The following is a 22047-nucleotide window of genomic DNA, read 5'->3' on the forward strand; positions in this document are numbered from 1 at the left end:
TGCTTTTATATTTATAACCAGGGGTGTAGTTTAATTTTTCGTAATGGGAGCCGAAGTATTCAAAAAACGAAGTCAATTTTTTTACAGCGTGTTTCGCATAAGGTGGCAAATAAGGGATGCAGATATTGAGGGGAGAGGGATGCAGATATACTCGTTTTCGAGTTACTGTACGGTAGTCTTACCTGTTAAAGAAAAGGTACCGTACTTTTCCTGCATATAAATAACTGCCTTTAACATTTGGAACCATGTAACGAAACAGCCATTAGGAGGTTATTCAACAGGCGATTGGTTGCTCTTTATTTTCTGTCTTACAATCAATTTGATTTAAGCCATAGTTTTCGTTATAGTTTTGGATAGTTTAAGCTTGTCAAAATGAGATTTTTAATTTGTTTTTTGAAATATTTTTTGAAAAAATCGAAATTTATCGAAAATTTTTATTTTTTCTTCGTTTTTTTCGATGTTCTAAAAGTTAATCCATATAACACTTTTCTTTATCTCTCATAGTTTTGCCAGTAAGACGTGTTAAATGTGTTTGAAAAACATGCAAAAAATTCAATCAATTTTATTCAGTGGAGAATTAATTTTGTTGAGAGAGTAGAGAGATTTATTGGAGAGATTGCAGCAAAATTTTGGTTGACAGCGCTGTTTTACTAGTTCTATTGCAGTGCAGTTTTAACTGAATAAACGCGAATTCAGCCGCATTCTTTTTATTGGATTAGCATTCATTATACGCATTTAATTAAAGCAAATAGAGTCCTTGCGAAAATTCTTCACAGGACGCAATGATATCTAAGTAATAAATTTCATTTCACGCACATACTCCTAATTTAAACGACAAAACTATAATTTCGTTTACTAACGAGACGAAAACATTTATAAAATTGGTGTTAGGGCTAGATCTTTTCACTACAAATGGAATATGAAATTTTTCATTCCAAATTCACTTTTTAACTTTTAGTTCTTTAGTTTTATACCGCTTTTATGCAAAAATTGAAACGGGTGTGCATTGAAATGGAAAAATGTGAAAATGTGTTAAGTGAAAATATCATGGAAATTATAAAAATATGATTTAAAAAATGTTAAGAGGGAAATTTTTGCAAATAATGTCAACTATATGTTCCGAGTTTTTGTTATTTTTCAAGTTTATTTAAAAAAAAAAATTATTATTTTTTTCATTTTTAGTTCATAAGAATGAAAAATTGTGTAAATTAATCCGAGCTACTTTAAAATAATTTAAATTGTAGACTTTATATAATGCTATATATTGAGTATATTTAAAAACAAGATGTTACGAGACATCGCCAACGCTATTTTGTATGTCCGTAATGATGATATACACAGGGATTTCAGGATCCTTAGTGTCGAAAACGAAATTAAAACACAAGCAGCCAATCATAAAATTCGTGTTCTTGAGACATCTGGTTGATAATTAAAACTTTTTTGGGAGACTTAAACGTACGAGACCTCTCGAGCTTAATGTTTTTTATCTGGAACAACAAGTTCCTAGTACGACGTCGTGGCAAATCAAAAACGAATGAAGTTTTAAAAAAGTCAAAGCAAAATTAACGGTTAGTTGTTTTCGACTAGTTTTATTGATTAAATGTTGTGGGTGTTTTTTGGTGTGTTAGAGTCTCTCACTACTGCTCTTTGGTGTATTAGTGTCTTTGGAGATTTTCATCTTTCGCACGGCAAAAAGAAAAAAGAATACTGAGTAAGAAGGAGTTAGAAAGATTAAAATGGAGAAAACTAATTTTGAACTTTGACAAAATGGTAAATTTTGTGCACGGAGCAATGGAATTAAATTTGTGTTCCAATTTTTAAACCCTCTTCATGCACGGGCCAATAATTATCGCCTTTTATTATGAAAATCACATGTATTCTAACTATTTATTCTAGTTTGTGTTTGATTTTTCTTTTAGCTGAAGAAACAAAGATCAATAAAAAATGGCAGGTAGTTAGTAATTTTAGCAAGTTCGTCAAATTCGATTGGATTTTGAATTATGTACAAAAAAAAATTTGTAAATTTTAAAAAAGCGTTTAAAATTTTTTTTTTGTAACTTTGTTTTTAGTTGTTTTGGCAAAATTTAAAATTTTATTGGCCGTAAAGAGTTTAATGATTCGGAAATTAATATTCGATTAAATTTTTTCCATTAAATTTAAACGGGTTGTAAGGGAGTTTTTTAAATGATCATTTAAAGAGAGCAAGCAGCAATAACAAATCCCTTAAAAACATACGAATTATTCGCGAATAATTCAAAGCTAAAATAAAATTTTTTAATTCATAATTAAATGAAGAGGTTTAAGTGCACTACAGTTATATTGTGTTAAAGCAATAAGGGCTTTACAATTAATATTTAAACAATTTTTAATTTAAGCGACCTAGGGCGGATTCTAGAGTATGAGTTTTAAATCCGAACATTTTTAAAGACATTGTATACAGAATAAATCAGTAACAGGTTAAGAACCATATACCATCATAGATAGAGGGTAAAAAATAAGTAAAATTTTTATTCGGAACATAGTGTTAAATCGGAACCGTTTCTTAGCTACAGACATTTTTAAAAAATTAGGCGAAATTTTAAAATAGCAAGGTATATAACTTCCGTTCCGAAATAAGTAAAGACTTCAAATAAGCGGTTTTTGAATGAGATATTAGAGGGCTAAAAAAAACAAGAATTGCAGATTATTTGATTTTACATATTTTTTTTTTTGGAAATACAAGTATTTGGACTTCCAATTTCAATTGGAAAATTTGCTTCATCTTTAATTTTTTTTCCTTTTCTTTTTGACCCGACAATTTCTGATGAAATTTTTTGAAACTATCAAAATCTTTTTTATAAAATTATGTCCAGCTAACCTAAGGTTTAATTTAAGTCATTTAACGTTAAAAAATCTTTTATGGTACGGGAGATATAGCAAAAAAAATTATTGCTATGTCAAGTTTTTAAAGGCTCAAATAAAGTGTAAAAAATCAAAAAATTGCTACTAATTTTGATTTTTATCGATTTTAAGTGAAGCAATTTTACTCATTTTTTTATCCTCTATCAGATGGAGTATACCTCCGTACTTGTTGCTGAATCACCCTGTATATGACTTAAATTTATTTTAATTTTTAAAATTGTTTGAATCACAATTTCGGGAATTCAAAATTTTAAAATTGAGCAATAATTATTAATTTCTTCTAAATTTTATATTCAGCAAAATTACAACATTAAAATTATATTATCAAAAGATTTAGATTTCTTTACAATATGCCGCAATTGCATTGAATACAAACTCCTTAAAAATTAGCCAGTCTTCTTCGGATAAATTAAATTCTTTAGATTATCATGTTAAAAATGACCAAAATAATAAAAGCGCAAGTATAAAAATGCTTTTATATAACTATTAACTAAATTTATTATAAATTTTATTTATTATATTAAGAGTCTATATATGTTTTGATTTTTCATTGAAACTATATACAAAAACTATCATTTTATCCTTTTTGAAATAACAATAAGCACCCTCTTATTTAATTTAATATTTTGCTTGAATATAAAACACCATCCCTTTTATATATTATAATACAAAAAAAAATATATTAGGAAGAAATTTTTAATAGATTCATTGGGATGGGAAAGACAGTATAGAAAAAGGAAATGTACTACCACATAATTGCAAAAAAAATATCCCTTTTAATTTAATTTATTTAGTGTACGGAAAGTTAGACAAATATTTTACAATATAAGCGTCTCCCTATAACTATAATATTATGGCTATTTAATCATTTCATATTATCACAACTATATTTGTGAATTTGGAAGGTATTATTAAATTGTTTACTCTGTTTGTAATGTTTGAGAAAAAGAAAATAGTGTGAGGGATTAATAATCCATTTTGCTCTTGTTAATGTGCTGTAATGAGTAATATCGAATTTGGACGAATTTCTATAAATTGTACTTAAATGTTACTTAAATATGCATAATTGCTATACAATCTACATTTATAATCGGACACAATGTTTCAGCATTCTCAAAATTAATATGCGGTAAGAGAATTTTTTGATATTTGTGTTCCAGCTTTCGAACACAATTTAATATGAGAATAAAATTTTATAGAATTGCAAAAAAAATGGAATGTAAATGATAAGATACTTTGCAATTCGATGTGTAAGCAAATTTCTTTTTGATGTGATATTTTATAGTGTTACACTAAATTAATTTGGAATTAATAATATAAAAATTCCTTCTTCAAAGTGTATTTTAATTTGAAAAACAGAAAATTTTACTCAGACGATCTATGACATAATAGCGTTTCAAACTTTCACAAAAATATTCAAATTGAAGAAATTAATCAATGTTATTTGAGCAACAATTTTCCATACAACAATTCCAGAATAATTTAATCGTATATACATAAACACCTTAAAGTTGTTATGGCCAACGATACTATAGTTATTTCTCTTTTTTTTTATTCATTTCAATGAAAATGCATAATTCTAAATCCTTAGCTCTGAATTTTTATCATTTTTCCTTACAACATCAAACTATATTGCTTTATACTGACTGGTACATTTGTATACGAACAGGAAAATATCCTTTCCCTTTGTTATTCACATATAATATTTATAAATTTTTAAAGGATAATAAATTATGATACTAATTGAATTAACAACTGACATCCTTATGATCATCAGATCATTTCATTTGAGTACAATGATGAAAATTTTATAAACTAAAATGCATTCATTTTTTTTTTAGTTTTGTTTATTTACAAAATGTTTAAATTAAAACTATTAAAAAATAAGAAAAAATAAAAAAATAAGAAAAGAATAAACACGATTAAAAAATTTTAATCGACATTACGGACTCCTTAATATTGACATTCTTCAAATGTACAGCTGAAATAGATTTGAGCAACTAAAAATTTTTAAAAAATATGAAGAATTTTCTAGTTGGATCCCCAACAGTTCTAAGTGTATACATATTGGTTTGGGGTCTATAATATTTCTAGAAAGTCCGTATAATATTTCTAGTTCTTTTGTAACTTAACTTGGGTTACATATAAAATCACATGAAAGATAATTTTTTTTTTCTTTTTATCCTACTTTGCCCCTAGAAATAACTGGTGCATGATATCGTAAATAATCATGAACCGGTTTCTTGCGTTATTGAGTTTTACACTAGGTAGGTGACGAGCCTACCGTAACATGACAAATAATTATAGACATCGAATGCTTCATTAATCTACAATAATTATTACACATATATTTCGACTTGCTGCAATTGTATTGCCACAAACTCCAAAAATTTGATTTTGAGAAATATTGTTTAATATTTTCAACAAAACAAACAAATTATGTAGAGATCTTCCAAAAAAGTTTTCAAGAATCAAGTCGTTTTATGAGGCTTATGCGACATTATACGAATTTAAAAATTTTTTACACTGAAAAAAAATATTACTTCATCTGCCATAATTTTGTATGCTTCTAGTCACAAGTGATAAATACTGATGCAGCATAAAATTTTATTGTTTTCGTAATTATTTATTTGAGGAAAGACCTATGTAACATGACATGATAGCTACATAAATTTACCAAATTGTCAGAATATCTTTTAGCTATTACAGCAATCTTTTATTATACGGCACAAACAAAAAACATTACAGTGAGAGTTGTAAGTTCTGTTGCAGAAATAGTCATAATATTTAGGTAAATTTTAAATGTTACGCAGTAATTTTAGAAATATTAATAAAGAATCTAATAAGTTCAATTGAAAATATAGTTATAAAATCTAGCTACATTTTATATGTCAGAAATTAGTTATGTAAATCATTACAAAATAAATATGTATTCAATATGGAGGCAGAAATATTGCTAATTTTCTAATTTTTTTTAGTGAATTCAGATATAAAATTAACAATCGAAAATAGTAATAATTTTTTTCAGTGTATAAATTAAAAATTGCTAATACACTTAGTTGAGAAATCTGATTTAATTGATAAGCTTAGTTTCTCGTTAGGCATAAATTATCGTTAAAATCGAAAAAATAGAATTTTTGTGTCAAAACATTTTCGCTCTTCAATTTATTAATTTTATTTTTAATCCTCTAACCATAATAATGCTACCAGAGTGTACACATTTCCATTTTATTTCTTAAAAATTTGTTCTTATGTGGTTTAAAAACTATTTAAAAAAAATCATATCGGAAGAAAATAAAATCTATTAAATGTGAATTAATGGTTTGACTTTGTACCGGGAAATAAGAAAATTTAAAAAACAGAAAAAATATAATGAACATTTGTTGAATATGCGACAATATGAATAAAAGTTATTTGCGTAAATATTTTAATATGTAGCAGAAAACAAGTGCATATTTTTTCATATAAGGGAAAATTAATTTACCGTGAAAAATATACTTCAAGGGGATATTGTACTTGGTATATGAGGGTAAATAACCATTCAGTATGCTGTCGGACTTTTATTTGTATATACTTATTCAGTTTTGGTGAATGATGTTGCACAAATTATGGTGTTGTCTATTTATTAAACTTGTTGGCATATTTTCAAAAATTTGTTTTATTTTATAAATTTTCATTCTTTTCCAAAATTATTAATATTCATATTGATTTTAAGTCTATTAATATTTTTATAATAAAAAATCATTGCATTTTATATTACGAAGGAATTCTGAAAACAGTCCATCTCTTCGTAATAGAACAGATTTTTATAAATGCAATACCGCGAAAAAATAAAACAGTCTGCATAATTTAAATGTGATACTCATAACAATTTCATTATATTGCTGATAATTATCAATATTTCTAACAAACTAGATTTGTAAAATTTTCTTATGAACTCAAATATAGACCATTTTTCACTGCATGTACCGCTATATATTATATTGTGTTTATGAAAAGGTCTAGAATTACACGCTATTCTATAATAGTTTGTATGTTTTATTGGTTTTTTTAAAATTTTGGAACCGGTCTAAATGAATTTTCATTCTTTATTTAGGAAAGCTTGAAAGCGTAAACTGAATTATGCCTTGTAACAGCGTGTTGCCAATATAACACTTTTCACAAAAAAGCTAAAACTGATAATATACAACTCAAGATTTCATAAATGCCATCAAAGCTACAAGATTATTATAATAGAAAGTATTGTTTTTAAAATTCATAATTGTATTTTATCGTCTGCTAGTTAGTAAATTAGGAAGGCTTAGAAGTCAGTCAGATTAAGTCAATAAATGTTAGTTTTAATATATAAATTAAAAAGAAATAATAACAACGTTCAATTTGGAATATAAGTTTTCTTACAAAATCACAAAAATTATAAAATATATGTGCTTAACTCTTTTGCAGTTGTATGAAGAAATTTCCATTGAGTTAATATTATTAGTGTAATTATTAGTGTAATAGACTAAACCTATTTATATATATGTTCTTGTGATTGTGTGTTTCAAATAGAAGATTGCATGTAGCATCTCAATGTAAACAATACTTAGCAATCATGAGGATTACAGCATAAAGCAATGTGAAGAAAATCGGCAATTTCTTTATACCTCTGTTGCTCAATTGGTAGAGCGTCCGGCCAGAAAGCGTTAAGTCACTGGTTTGAGTACAGTTCGAGAAGAAAATTTTTTTAATTTCATTACGTCATCCATCTGTTCTGCAGTTGTATGAAAAAAATTCCGTTGTTTTAATATTATTAGTGTAATAGGCACAATACTTATTGATTAAACAACTACACATTGTACTAGTAATTAATCTGAACTCTTGCCTTTCATGCCGAAAAACACAAAAGTAGAATATCATTTGAATGCAAATGAATTACATTTGATTTTAATGCGACTGCGAGTTACCCTAATTGCATTCTGAGCCCTCTAATTGGAAAACAAATCTATAATCTGTAATTTTTTTGTTCTCTTGATACGTAAGTGTCTTTTATTTTTTCTTGAAAACTAATACTAACGCATATAGGGATATTGTCATACAATATTTTTTTTATAATTTATTAATTTTGAAATTAATTTTAGAGTCATTAGAGTTGATTAGAATGTTAATCAATGCGATATTGCAATTATATATTATATAAATTAAGAGATTTTGTAGTGCCCCCCTTTCAACAACAATTTTAGATATAAAATAAATTAAATCTTTGTCTTTAAATTGCTCTGGTTATAAAACATTTTAATTATATTTAATCTATTATAAAATACTGCATTTTGTGGGCATTTTCAATTTGCAAAAACTATATGGAAAATTTATGCTCCCCAAATGTTGTAATATAACGTCCATTTTATATTTCATACCCACATTTGAGTAGAACTAAGACTAGGCATATATAATTTATTTAATATTCCAATTACTTTATGTATACATGTGTGTTTATACGTTCATAGAAGCAATATAAGAGTATAGACGAGTATATACAGGCAGCTATAACAATAATAACGAAAAATCAAATTTAACTCCATCTTTAATTTCTTGTATTTCATTTGAGTTTTTTCTTCTCATTTTTTTTTTTTATTTAATAGAATTGATTTTGTATCAAATATCAAGGATCATTTATTGTTATATAAATAAAAAATAAAATCCTTTTAAATAAGGAGTATATATACATTGAAGTATATATACATATTATGTGGTATATATATGATATTTTGGGTATATATATTAGGTATATGAGTGGTAGGAATATGGGGGGGGGGGCTCTTCTATTCAACTCTACTTATTTATATAAACAATTTCTAAAATTATATAAAAAATCATATAAATTTTATTTTATATATATACATATATTGTAAGAAGTAATACAAGATATTGAGTTGAAAAATATTTATAAAATAAAAACAACAACCGCCCATTCAATAAGTTTAATTTGATTTTTTCAAGAGTATTGCAAAAATCTTTAAAGCTCATCAATAAAATAATTTTTTTTTTAAGAAACTATACCTATCATATACAAAATTCTTCTTAAGTACATTTCAATGGTATTATGAAAAATGTTTTTGTGTAAACTAGGCACAAAAACTAAAAAAAAAATCACATTATTTTTTTTTGTTATTTCAAATCTTTCTTGTTATGTGCAGACAAATAAGATAATCTTTAAATGAAGACATAACCTAAAAATTAATTTTATTTTCAATAATTTTCCAAATAAAAAATGAAAAGAAACAGTGCTTATCAGTTGCATTCTGTCTGTCCATGTGTTTGTTTACAAATTTTCTTTATATTTTTTACGATTATAAGCTGAAATTGTATACGTAAATAGACCATTATCAAAACCTTATCTTTAGTAGAAAAATATAAGAAATTTTTTATTTATTTTTGCCGTTTAGCTTTGCGATACCAATGAAGCTATTTTTTGACTAGACATTGCAGCGAACACATAAACACTTTTTAAATTCTTCAAATGCAGAGAGGTAATATCTTATTTATTCTACTGTGGTACAACATATAATAAAACATTTAAATGACCACAATTAACTGTTATCTAGACCACTTTATTTTTTCAAATTTTTGGTATCTGGACGGTAAGTTGGAGAAATCCGAAATTTTAACAGTGATTAATAACATTAATAAAAACCCTCTCGAAATAAGTAAAATTTGAATTTTTAGCACCTATTATATTTCCGAAACCAGTAAGCTTTTTCGAATTTCTATATAAAAGGAACAAGCTAACGGTAAATGTCACGCCTTCAAAAAGTATAACTACTTATCACTTATATACTTGACCGTCGAGTTAATGTTTCTTTCAATTTTTTTTTCTCATCCCAAAAGTATGCCATTGTTGGAAATATTTTGGTATTTTAAAAAAGTAGTTAGTATAAATAAGCTAGTAGATCACGTTTTAGAAAGAGAATTTTCATTTGTTTAAGGAAAAAGAGCTGATTTATAAACCATGCGTTTGATCCGAATTTATATTTTATTTCTGTATAACTTTATAACTATGGCATACATGACTGGCTTATATTCCCAACAATTATATACTACTTAAGTTAATCAATTTTAAATATTGTAAAAAGTAAACAAAAATAAAATATAATCATTTTTCACAATCATGGCAAAATTATTCTCAAATTTTCTAATAGGGTATAAAGTATTAATATTTGGTTACAATAAAGATTTCGTGTATAAAATATAAGTAAATTTAAGATTAGCCAGTCTTTATCTTTGACCAATTACATTGAATTATACACAATTTTAATTTGTTCTTTATATTAATACTAGTATCAAGGACATTAGTATTAATATCACATACTATAGTACCCAGTGTCATATTATAGTATCCAGTTGGGCACAATTGTTCTAATTAGACTAGAAAATGTATTGAGGAATTGCGCTATGTTAGTCTATAAAGACACTTTAAATCTACACTGATTTGTAAACCAAAAGTATTATCTATGTATTTCCAATTCCTTCCATAATCGAATCAACCTTTGTCAATCGAATCAGCCTTTCAAATTTTTAGTTATATATATAGACTACTTAGAAATATAGGTGAATAATATATTACGATTATTTATTTAAATTTTAATTCAAAGGATTTCTTTTAATTTTTCTTAAATAATTCTTGTTAACATTCTCCAAAATAGACTGGATTCCATTAATTTGTATTTAATAAGTAAGCTATCAAATAGTATAAGTATAAGTTCGATCAGTAGAATGAGTTCGATCAATGTTGCTCTTTTCTTCACTCTATAATAATTTTATATTTATTGTTACAATAGCCAGAAATATCTTAAATAATTTTCTAAGAAAATTAAGATCGTTCAAGTCCTAACTTCGTTCTTTTAGATTAGGTATAAAAAGAACTTAAGCTGTTTTGGCTTTTGGGTAATTAGGTGACGTATTGCAATTCTCAACTTACGACATTATGATAAATTGATTATTTTATTGATTTTTGTTTTTGTTTCAAATTCTAAATCCCAATAAAAATCAATTACTTAATATTGATAATAAAATAATATATTTGCGATAGAAATATTGGGCTGCGTTTCTTATAGTATTTTGACCAAGCCTTTTATATAATATTTTCAATTTACATTTAATATATAATAGATATTATATTATGTATAGTATATAATATATATTTATTACAAAATATATAGAAATAAAATCAATTTGCTGATTGAAAATTTTCGAAAGAAAAAAAAAATTTATTTTTTAATAAAATGTCTACATTTTGTATAAGTATGTTATATAAATTATATATATATATATATATATACATATATATATTTGTATAATTATAATTTGTGTATAGGTATTTTTTATTTGGTCTTCATTTTCCACCACAAAAATTTATTCAATTTATTATTATTACTGTTCTATTGTACCCAATATATATAATTATATATAAATATATATATTAAACATTATATATTTTATTTATTTATTTATACTTTGGAGAAATTCATTATTATATATTGATCATGTCATTTAAAATTGCATAAAATCTCAATCATTCGATTGAAAGACATTATAAATAGACATTATGAACAAAACTTATAAAAATTCTCTTTAAATATATACGAACAGGAGAAGACCTCATTCAAAATATCAATTATTGTCTATAGCAAATAAAATATTTGTTATATAAAAATTTTTTTTTAAAAAAAATTTCTGTATAAGAAAAAATCAAATAAACTATAAAATATTTTAAATTTAATTAATTTTATAATAAGATTTTTTTTCTTTTGCTGTTTTGCTTGTTTTTTGTTATATGGCTTTCATTTCTAATATTTCTAACTCAACATGAATGACTCTTAATTTTTATCCTTATTAGAGTGATAAATTTTTAATTTCTATCAGCTATAAGTAGTTTTGGATATTAAAAGTCTCATTAAACTCAGATTAAAAAAAAAATAAAATAAAAATTTAAATTTAAAAAAGAGAAAAATTTTAGAGGAATCGAGGACAGAACAAAAATTTTTTTTCCATTATTTGAACTCTTGTTATATAGAATAAAAATAAATAAATAATAAAAATATTTTAATTTTATTGTTCTTAAGGATAATAATAAGGTTGTATTTGGAGGAAAATATCCTTAAAAATTCTCATAAGAAACGAAAAAAGAAAGAAAATAATTTTAATAAAGTGAGCAAGAGTGGGGGATTTTTGCAAAAAATAACTATGAATGGAAGCAACTTATATTATAAAGAATGTTAATCTTCTTATTATTCAATTATTTTCTTCGTCTCTTTCGTTCGATTTGCCGCTAAATCATTATTTCTCTTCTTCTATATTATTTGAAATCGTTTGCTCTTCTTACATATTTTGCCTGTTATTGACTTGTATATTAAATATTTTTCCTTTTTTTAGCAATTTTCTAAATATTTTTTTAAAAAGAGTATACTTATTAGTTTTAGTCTGCTCGTCCGTTCGTGGACATGTTTATAAAACTTCTACACCATGAAAAATAGAAAGCTAGAATTTCATATGCATACATCGATTTTTACTGGATACTTATTTCGGTAGGATAATATTTTTATCTCCCCCTTCTTAAAAAGTTATAGCCTTCAAAAACCCCAAAAATGCTACTCGTATTCCTTAAATAATTATTGCAGAATTTTTCAAATTTTACAAACAAGTAATGGTTGATATCTTCTACTATAGTATGCGATATTAGAATTAAAAAACAACAAAATGGTTGTTTAGATTTAACGTTATCTAATATCCGTTTTTTTTCCAAATTTTTCATTTTGTTTTTCTTTTACAAGGCAAACTAACAGCTTTTAGATATTAATAAATAGTTCATTTTGTTAGAAGAAAATTTTTTTCCACCTCCACCCTCCCTCAATTTATCACCTCACGAAATTATTTTGGGTACCTTACATTTCCGAAACTGTAACCTTTTCCAAATTTCTTTAAGTGCAGAAAGCTAATGGTGGCATCGTAAATATAATTTATTTTCCTAATTCATATATGTTGTTTATCCTAAATGTATGCAACTTTTGAAATATATTCTACATGATTGAAAATATGTAATTTTAATAACGTGGTACATAGATTGTTTCTAAAATCAATATTTTTACTTGTTGAAGGGAAAAGTGCTACATTACAAACCATTGGTTTGACACAATTTTATTTTTCTCCTCTATAATATTTCAATATTAATTATCCTCTTTCAAGTAAAGTTATGCTTCCATAATATATTAATATCGTATATAATATTATTTGTATGTTAATATTCGAAATATAAGTGGAAAAATATTATCATATATAAGGTATAACAATATTTTTATGCCGTTTGTGACATATTATAGTCAAAGAATATTGGACGAAGATTGCAATATTTGCACAAATTCCGTATTTATTCAAGTTTAAATTGTATAGGTGTTTAATTCACACTAAAATATTTTAAATGCAAGAAATTATTCCTTCTCCCTGTTAAATGTTAATTAGAAATAAATCTAACTTTCTAAGGAAATTGCTGATAATTTTAAATAAAGTGTGGATGGATTTTTTATTAAACATGTTAACTCATAATGGATTTCTTATTTTACAACAGTAGCTTTTCCGTAAAAATATTTGTTCTTTATAAATGGAATCAAAGACGATTCAAAATGTGATTGCTCCATCTATTGATATTCGAATAATTTATATTTACAGTAGCTTGTTTTATTGAAAATTGATTCCGGTTGCATATTATTTTTGGTATTTAAAGTCCAAGCATAAATTTACCCATCCTTCAATTCAATTTGTATTCTATAATTTGTCGGTTTAACTTCATATAAAATTTTATAAATATTTTCACTCTTCAATTTTTATTAATGTCCTTGTACGTGCCGTAATTTATACTACTTTTTTTATTTTGTAATGCATATATACACATATGTTAATAAATGCCTCCCCCCAGCATAACTATTCATACATAATTTTGCTTAAAATCGGTAATAATAGGACAATAAGCAGCTTAACAAGTTTCTCATTTATATTAGTAATAAGGATTATATGTTAAAAAAAAAATAATAATAATAAAATAAGCTGTGGAAAGTAGAAAACAACACCATAAAAATTTGTATGTAGCTATAAAGGAAAATTCATATACTCGTAATATAAGCATGGAATTTGTTCTAGTAAAACCGCATTAATATTTAGATCTACCCAAATACTTTATACATATAGATATATCATATATATATACAGGGTGTCTGAAAAAGTTCACGTAATTTTAAAAATACTAATATTTCTCGTAACAAGTCTAGTTTTTTCTTTTCAATTTGGTTGCATTGTTTGAATTCATCGTGCAATTTTATCCTAATTAATACCTTTTAACTGTTTCTTAATTTTTTTTAGCCTAGAAATGAATCGCGATAACAAGCGCATTACTATTATAGAATTAGAATACAGGTCAGGTATAAAGATAGCTAAGGTTGTAAGGATGACTGGTTACAAAACAATGACTATCTATGATGCCATTAAATGTTACCAGGAGTTAGGGACCACGTCGAAGCGTCGTCTTAGCGGGCGTCTTGTTACTATATAATCGAACTAGATGATGAAATTACCACTGATCAGTGCGCGACCATTGTGAATAATTTTCCAAAGCGCCTCCGTGTATGTATTACTGCAAAAGGAGCTAATTTTGAGCATTTGTTGTAAATGTTTTATTGAATATTGTTATTACTACTTTAATAAAAGTCTCTGACCAGTTAACAATGTTGATTTCTTAATCCATGTAGCACTTCTAAGCTATAAAAATATTAATAAAAAAATACGAAAATTTTTCAGACACCCTGTTTAGGAGAATAAAATTCTAGCACGCAATATCTAGTTAATAATTTCATTGAGTTATAAAAATAAAAAACAAAAAGAATGGAATTTTTACCATTAGCAATAATAAAAGCAAATGAAATAATTGACTAATCCTGGATTTCAATTGAAAAATGTGAGAAAATTATTTTTATTTCTTTCTTTTATATAAAATACGCTTATACAAATATTTATAAATATATTGTTGCCTTAAAATTATATATATACATATATTGTTTTGTTGACTGCACAAGAAAAGGATAATGGTATATTAAGAAGCAGGATATTTGTCAGTGTGTTCCTAATAAAAGTTTTCTATTAAAATAGAAAAATAATTATTGCGAGAAAAGGGTGAAACAAATGAGGTGGACAAAGGAGTTATATGAATAAAACACGAAATGGTATTTCTATTGTTGAAGGTTAAAGGAATGCGTTTAATTGAAAAATTATTAAACTTTTTTTTTGGAAATTATAAATAGTTGGGAAATCAATAATGACAAGGATAATCATAAATTATTTTATTCTTTATTATATTTTTAGATCCTGAAAGAGAATTTTTGAATTCTTTTAAGTTTTTCTGAATAAGGTGTTATTAACTTATCTAAAGAATTAAGATTTAACCGGAACTTTACTATATTTGCATAGCTTAAGAGGGAGAAAATGTCCTTTGTTCTTAAATTGTGTTGTCAAATTGTGTGTGTGGAGAAAATATTCTTCAGTGCTATCCTGGCAGTACTATGATTTACTTAAGTATAATATTGATAATAAATTTACATGATTAAAAAATTATTATTTTTCATTCTTAATCAGTTTTATAACTCAAATATGAAATCTGATTTGCCGTGTTTCACTAAGCGAATTAAAGTATGTTTAAAGTTTCGTACAACTAGTAGAGTAATTAGTAGAGAACTTTTACTAAGGTTTCGCCTTTCAGTATTTATTCAAACGAAAAACGTCTACAAATTAATAATTAGAGCTTTTAATTTATAACAAAACTTTTATTTTTGAAGTTTTCCCTAATTTTTTATACTCGTACTAACGTCTGTTCGCGAAAGATATACTAAATTAACCTTATTGTTTGTAATGTGAGGAAATAATGATCTCTGAGATATAGGTAAAAGTGTATGTTTTTCATCAGTGTCGAATTCAGAGCCGATTTAAACATCTCTGCCCGTCTGTCAATCCGTCCGCACGTACATCCATCTCTACCATGACTCAAAAACTAATTGAGCTAAGCTCACCAAATTTTTACAAATAATAAATAATAGTAAATACCGATTTAAATTGGATGTGATGCAGGCAGTGGTTTGGGTAGCTACCATACAACTTCAAAAGTTACTTGGTCATAACTTATACTTAAATTGTTAAAGCTACGATACTGAAATTTTGCATAAACGAATATGCTAAACTGGCGATAATTTTCGTTAAAACCTGTTAAAATATCATGAGTATTTATGATTAGTGCCGTATATAACTTCAAAAGTCTCAAAATCAAAAGTCTCAATCTCAAAAAATATACAACCTACAGTATTGAAATTTCACACAAGCTAATATTTTATTAAGGTTCTTATATTTTATAAAACTAGTTGAAATTTCTTGACTTATACTTCTTGGTGCTATACAAAGAAATTTTGAATAAACGAAATTTGCATAAACGAATCAAAAATCGGAAGGAACAGTGCGGAAATCAATATAGAGCACTTAAAATGATTCATTCGTACTGATATCACAGAGTTGTCACACGGTAAACTCTGTCTATTCTCATTTTTATTAAAATTAGAAAAAACCATTATAAATTTGGAGAGTAAAAATTTAAAATATAAACCTAAAAATGATTTTTAATTATATTAAAAGAATTTAATTAATTTTATAATAAGGTAGCATTGAATAATCTATTTCAAAATTTTAAAACATTTTTCCTCTAGTATTACTCGTTTTATAGTAGATTGTTACAATTTCCTCAATTTATAAAATTTTTTTTGCTGGAACGTATATGTAAAAATTATAGTTGAGACACGAATATGCAATAAGCAAAAATAATGAGTTGAAAATTTCTTGTTAGAATTTCATATCCTTTGCATGTTTTCACACTGTAATTTATTTATGATTCCAAAACATTTTTTTATAATAATTTTGATTATGTAAGGTGCACATGATTTTCCCACTAAAGAGCACTAATTTTCATTTGTTTTGGTACAATTAATTTTAATTTTCCCACAAATTTTCCCAAGCCAGTTTTATTTTAGTATTTGAAAAATAATATTCCCATCTAAGTGCATTAATTTAATTTTTTTTTATTTATTTTTGATTAAATATCCTTTCTTTATATTTTACTCATATATCCTTAATATAATAAAGTTTAAATCTATTTAATTTTCTTAAAATATTTTATATTTTTTTCCCATTTTTTTATGAATCACTCCCTAGAGTATTTAAATATTTTTCATTTTATTTTTTCCACTAATATCAATCTAAATTGTCTGTAACTATCTCAGAGATTCTTATATAATATAAGAATCACTTTTGAATTCAAATACTGTAAAAATCTCCCCAATAACATTTAAGTATTTTTCTTTTATATATTTAAGCATTTTGTTACTTTTATTTTAAGTAATTCAATAAAAAAAAACAGAGAAACATCATCTTAATGAGGACAAGCTTGTAAACATGATTCACAAAAAAAAAAGGATAATTCAACAATTTTACAAAAAATAAAATAAAACTATACGCAAGAATTGTGTATCTATATACATTGTAACTTAAATCCTTCAAGGAGTTAACAGATAAATAGAAAATTGAACAGCAAATAAACAAAAAGAAAAAGAACTCGTTCTCTTGAGAATATCTTCTCCTTTTCTCATTTGAAGGTAATACACAAAATGTACTTCTATAATAAAAATAAACAAATAACAATAATAACAAAAAAAGAACGAAAAATAACCATTCTATCCAACCAAAATAGAGAAAAACAAACTATCAACTTTGCTTAAAATTGTTACCATGCTTATATAATCGAAAGTGTGTACTTCTCTTCTACTATATACTCCCATGTTTATGCACTTACTATTCTAAATTACTATATTAAATGCGTATTTCTGTTCGAGTACTTTCATTCCACCACACTTTCAATGAATTTAATGAGCCCTGAAACTTTGAATTTCCTTAAAAAAAAAAATGAAAATAAGGCAGAAAAATATAATATAGAAAGCACTTGCTCGGTGGCATATTACCAGTTAATATAATTGATATACAAAACCCAAAGTATATGATCACACCAAGTGATTTTTTTTTTTTTTCGGAAACCAAATGTGAGAGAATCGCACTATAAAGAAAAATATTGATAAACTGAATTTTGTTTTATATGAAGAAGGGAAAGAAAATTGAGTTGAATGGAAAGAATATATGAAATTTAGTATTCAGTTTATAATATTTATAGTTGTTCGATTTGGAAGATGAAATACTTGATGCGAGATTTATTTTAATCTTTTACTCTTTTGGGTGAGAAAATAATGAGTGAGTATTATTTTTCTTGTTTTTGAATTGATTATTAGGACGGAACACAATTTTTAATCAAGGTTACATTATTTTCCTCAATTTTTGACTAGGTATCTGTTTTGGACCCCTGATTTACCTTGTTTGGATACTTTGTTTATTTAAATTTTATCCATTCGCTTTTCGGTTCCTGAGTTTCCCTGTTTCTGATATTATTTACTCTATGGGTACGCTTTGCTTTAATTTTTAATGTGTGGTGAATGTATACTCACATTTTTTTTTTATTTTATTCCTGCACGAAAATAATTGCTAAAGGATCACATTTTGTTGTTTGAAATTCTGTTTGATCAGAATATTTTTTTAATAATTCGTAAAAATTTTTTAGTGAAAATTTTTTTGTAATCAGGTTTTATTTATATTGAACATTCAGAGCAGTTCAATATTCTTTTATATTCAGTGTTCAATTGATCTAGAATTCCATATTCTTTATTAATTTCCCACTACATTCCCACCACACTAACATTATATTCTTTCAACAGTAAATTGCCGCCACTTTTTTTAATACATATTTTATTTCCAATTTCAAACCTTTTTGCATTCTTATAAAATTGATTATCATTATTTTTGTTGTCTTCCTGTTCACTTTTAGATCTACTTCTTTTACATGTATTAACACAAATAACGTTCTTCTTTCAGATTCTTAGAACTGTGTGATATTTGCTCTTAGAGATTCTTAGAAGAAGTGTTATTTATATTGACTGCATGTTTTATTGCCTGCATTGTCCAATATGTTAAGAGGAAAAGTGAGAAATTTTGTTGTAAAAGTTACAAATTTCGATAAGAAAGTAAAAATTCATTATTTTTCCTTATACGGTGACTGAATGCTTAAACGGTCTAAGGAGGAATGAAGATTACATTTTAGTTTTACAATTTTATAATCCACTCTTTCAATTTTTTCCTTATATTTTTAAGTGTTATGACATAGGAACATGATTAAATCTATACTCTCATAACAGTACCCAAATGAATTCTTTGTATAAGTTTTAGTTCAAGTAAGAAATATCCTATAGTAGTCTCTTGAAATCCAAAAATTTTCTGTATGTGCATAACACTCGCACTTTATATATTATGTATTATTCTGTTTGCTTTTATTTTTTTTTTTTCACTTTGTTGCTGCCGTGTATAAAAAATCAGGCCACGAAGATTTAAATGGAAAAAAAATGTTCACACGAATTTGTTTATTTATCAAAACTGTTCAAAATAAGTTGAAATGGTTTGCAACAAATTTACAAGTTTTCACATATTTTTTTTCTATTTTAATTTAAGTATTTGTATATACAAGTTGTTGCAATTAATAATAACAGTAAAATGAATGAAGAAGCACTAATAATAAGAAGAAGCGTGTATTATAATCTATTACTATATGACCTATAGATCATGTAGTTAGACGCATTAATATGCACAGAGAGGGGTTAAGAGAATATTCAGTTAATATTTGCAAGGGTTATTTAGGTATACTTTATCGTAACATTTTTTTTTCCATTATCATTTACAGTTGCTTATATATTCCGTAATACAAAGGGTGGGTAATCAATAAGGGGTTCATTTTTATTTTCTAATGTTTAGTATGTTATCTGTTAATAATAAAACATAATAGTATAGCCTCAAGGGTGTAATGTATATATATAAAGAAAAAATATAAAAATACAGTGTGTATAGAGAGAAAAAATGTGTAATTTATAAAGTAAACACGTGTAATGGGTGTTCGGGAATAAATTATTTTTAATATTTACTTTACTTGTTTTTCTATGACTTGGCATTTATAGTGGAACGCACTCGCTTATTTTGTAAATAGCTATTCAAGTTATAGGTAATAATTATAGTTATGAAAATTAAATGATATTATACAATTTTTTGTTTTTGTTGTAAATTTTAAATAAGTCTATAATATGTGTATGTTTTGTCCACTTGCCACTTGAACACTTGTCACTAAAATTTTCTACTTTCATACATACATGTGTTTTTGATATTATTCTAATTATATAAAAGTATAAGAAAGAAAAGTAATTAAATAATTTCAATTTAAAAAGTACTTTAATAATTTAATGAATATGGTCTTTAAAAGATAGTATAGATATAGAATAGAATTGAGGGTGGAAATTAAAGTGGATTATGTAAGTAAATAAATCAATTTTTTAATTGAATTTTGATTTTTATAAAAAATTGTGGTTAAAAATTGATATTTTAATGGTATATTTTGATATTTGTTTTAATTATTTAGTTTATTTGCTTTGTCTGATAAGTTGAGTATTTAAATTGAAAAGAATTATTATCATGCTCTTTAGTAACTCTCTGGGGCCGATCTTTATATAAGTGAATTGAATAAATTTAAACAACTTTAGCAAAAAAATAAAAATTCTGAATTATACATAAAAATCCATCAAAACCTACGGTAATGTTAGTTGTAAATTTTTAAAATTCGAAAAACAATATTACAAATTCATATGAATTTTTTCTACTCAAAATGTGGATTTGAACCAGTGCTTCTGACTTTACATTACACATTTATTATAAATTACTTATTTTTTTTATTCTCCATTATTGATTGTAACTAATATGATTAAAATATATGTACATTATCGGTTTCAGAGACAACTTAAAAACTAAATGTGTTAAGTTCACAAATGATTTACTACAATAAATATTGGATGTGTTCGAAACAGTGGTTCGATTCCAACAGTGTTATTCAGTCATAATATATTAGAAACTATTAAAGCTATATAGTGAAATGTTGCGAATATTGTCATTATTTTTGCATTTTTAAAATTCTTTGGGGTTGTATGGGAATATCAACAGTCTTTAACATTTTCAGTATGGTAACTGGCAAATGTGTATAAAAGAGCAACGAGAAATAGATATAATTGATTGTGTCAACTTTTTGATACCCGGAAGAATAAATGATTTTAAATATCGGAGATAATTGACATACAGTTTCATAGTCGTTTGTTCCAAGTTTCAGCTGCTTCAATTCAGCTGCTTAAACGGCTTTATTTGTTATTTAATATAATTACTTGTGCAAATTTTCAAAACTATGCGCTGAATAATTTCTAAGATATAACCAAATAAATTTTGGAGTTGAATAGCAGTTATCATAAGCGGTCATGAGATCTCAACAGTTTTTAACGAATTATTATTTTGACATTTTTCTATATTTGTTTTTGCAAAATTTCAGTAATGTATAGGTTGAGCAGTTTTTAAGATATAGACAAATAACTTTTCGAATTGTATGGCAGGTATTAGACGAATTTCAACGAAACTTATCAAACACAATAGTCTTAATATTATATTTACTTGTGCGAAATTTCAATGCCGTAGCTTCCATAATTTCCGATATATAGCCAAATATATTTTGAAGTTGTATTCTTGCCTTGCCTTAAATGAAAATTAACCTAAAATTAAATCATTCGCTTAATTCACAGTAATTATTTAAAATTCATGAAAAAAAAAAAAAAAATACTCAATTAAATTTCAAATAATTAATTTTTTTTTTATAATATTAAAATGGCCGTATATTTAGCCATAAATGGTGATAATAATTCAATTACCCCATCGTTTATTCAATCATCTTCATCTTTTCATTTTTATCTTTCATATTAATTTTTAAAATCTTAATAATTAATTATTAGTTATGAATTTTTCATTTTTGTTTTTATTGCTCCCATTGTTATTTTGTGAATGAAATCTTTAGAAAAAATTTAAGAAGAATGAATCTTCATAATTTTTTTTTGCTTTATAATTCTTCATCTCTAAACC

At 25.3% G+C, this 22047-nt stretch overlaps 1 protein-coding gene across 3 annotated transcripts in view; it reads right to left on the reverse strand.

The window, feature by feature from the left end:
- Positions 1-22047, reverse strand: part of LOC129611395 (putative uncharacterized protein DDB_G0277255) — a 147798-nt gene that overhangs the window by 6192 nt on the left and 119559 nt on the right. The gene's annotated exons all lie outside the window — the stretch shown is intronic.

This window comes from Condylostylus longicornis, unplaced genomic scaffold (genome assembly GCF_029603195.1).
Source record: "Condylostylus longicornis isolate FDR11 unplaced genomic scaffold, ASM2960319v2 ptg000049l, whole genome shotgun sequence".
Classification (NCBI taxonomy): Eukaryota; Metazoa; Arthropoda; class Insecta; order Diptera; family Dolichopodidae; genus Condylostylus; species Condylostylus longicornis.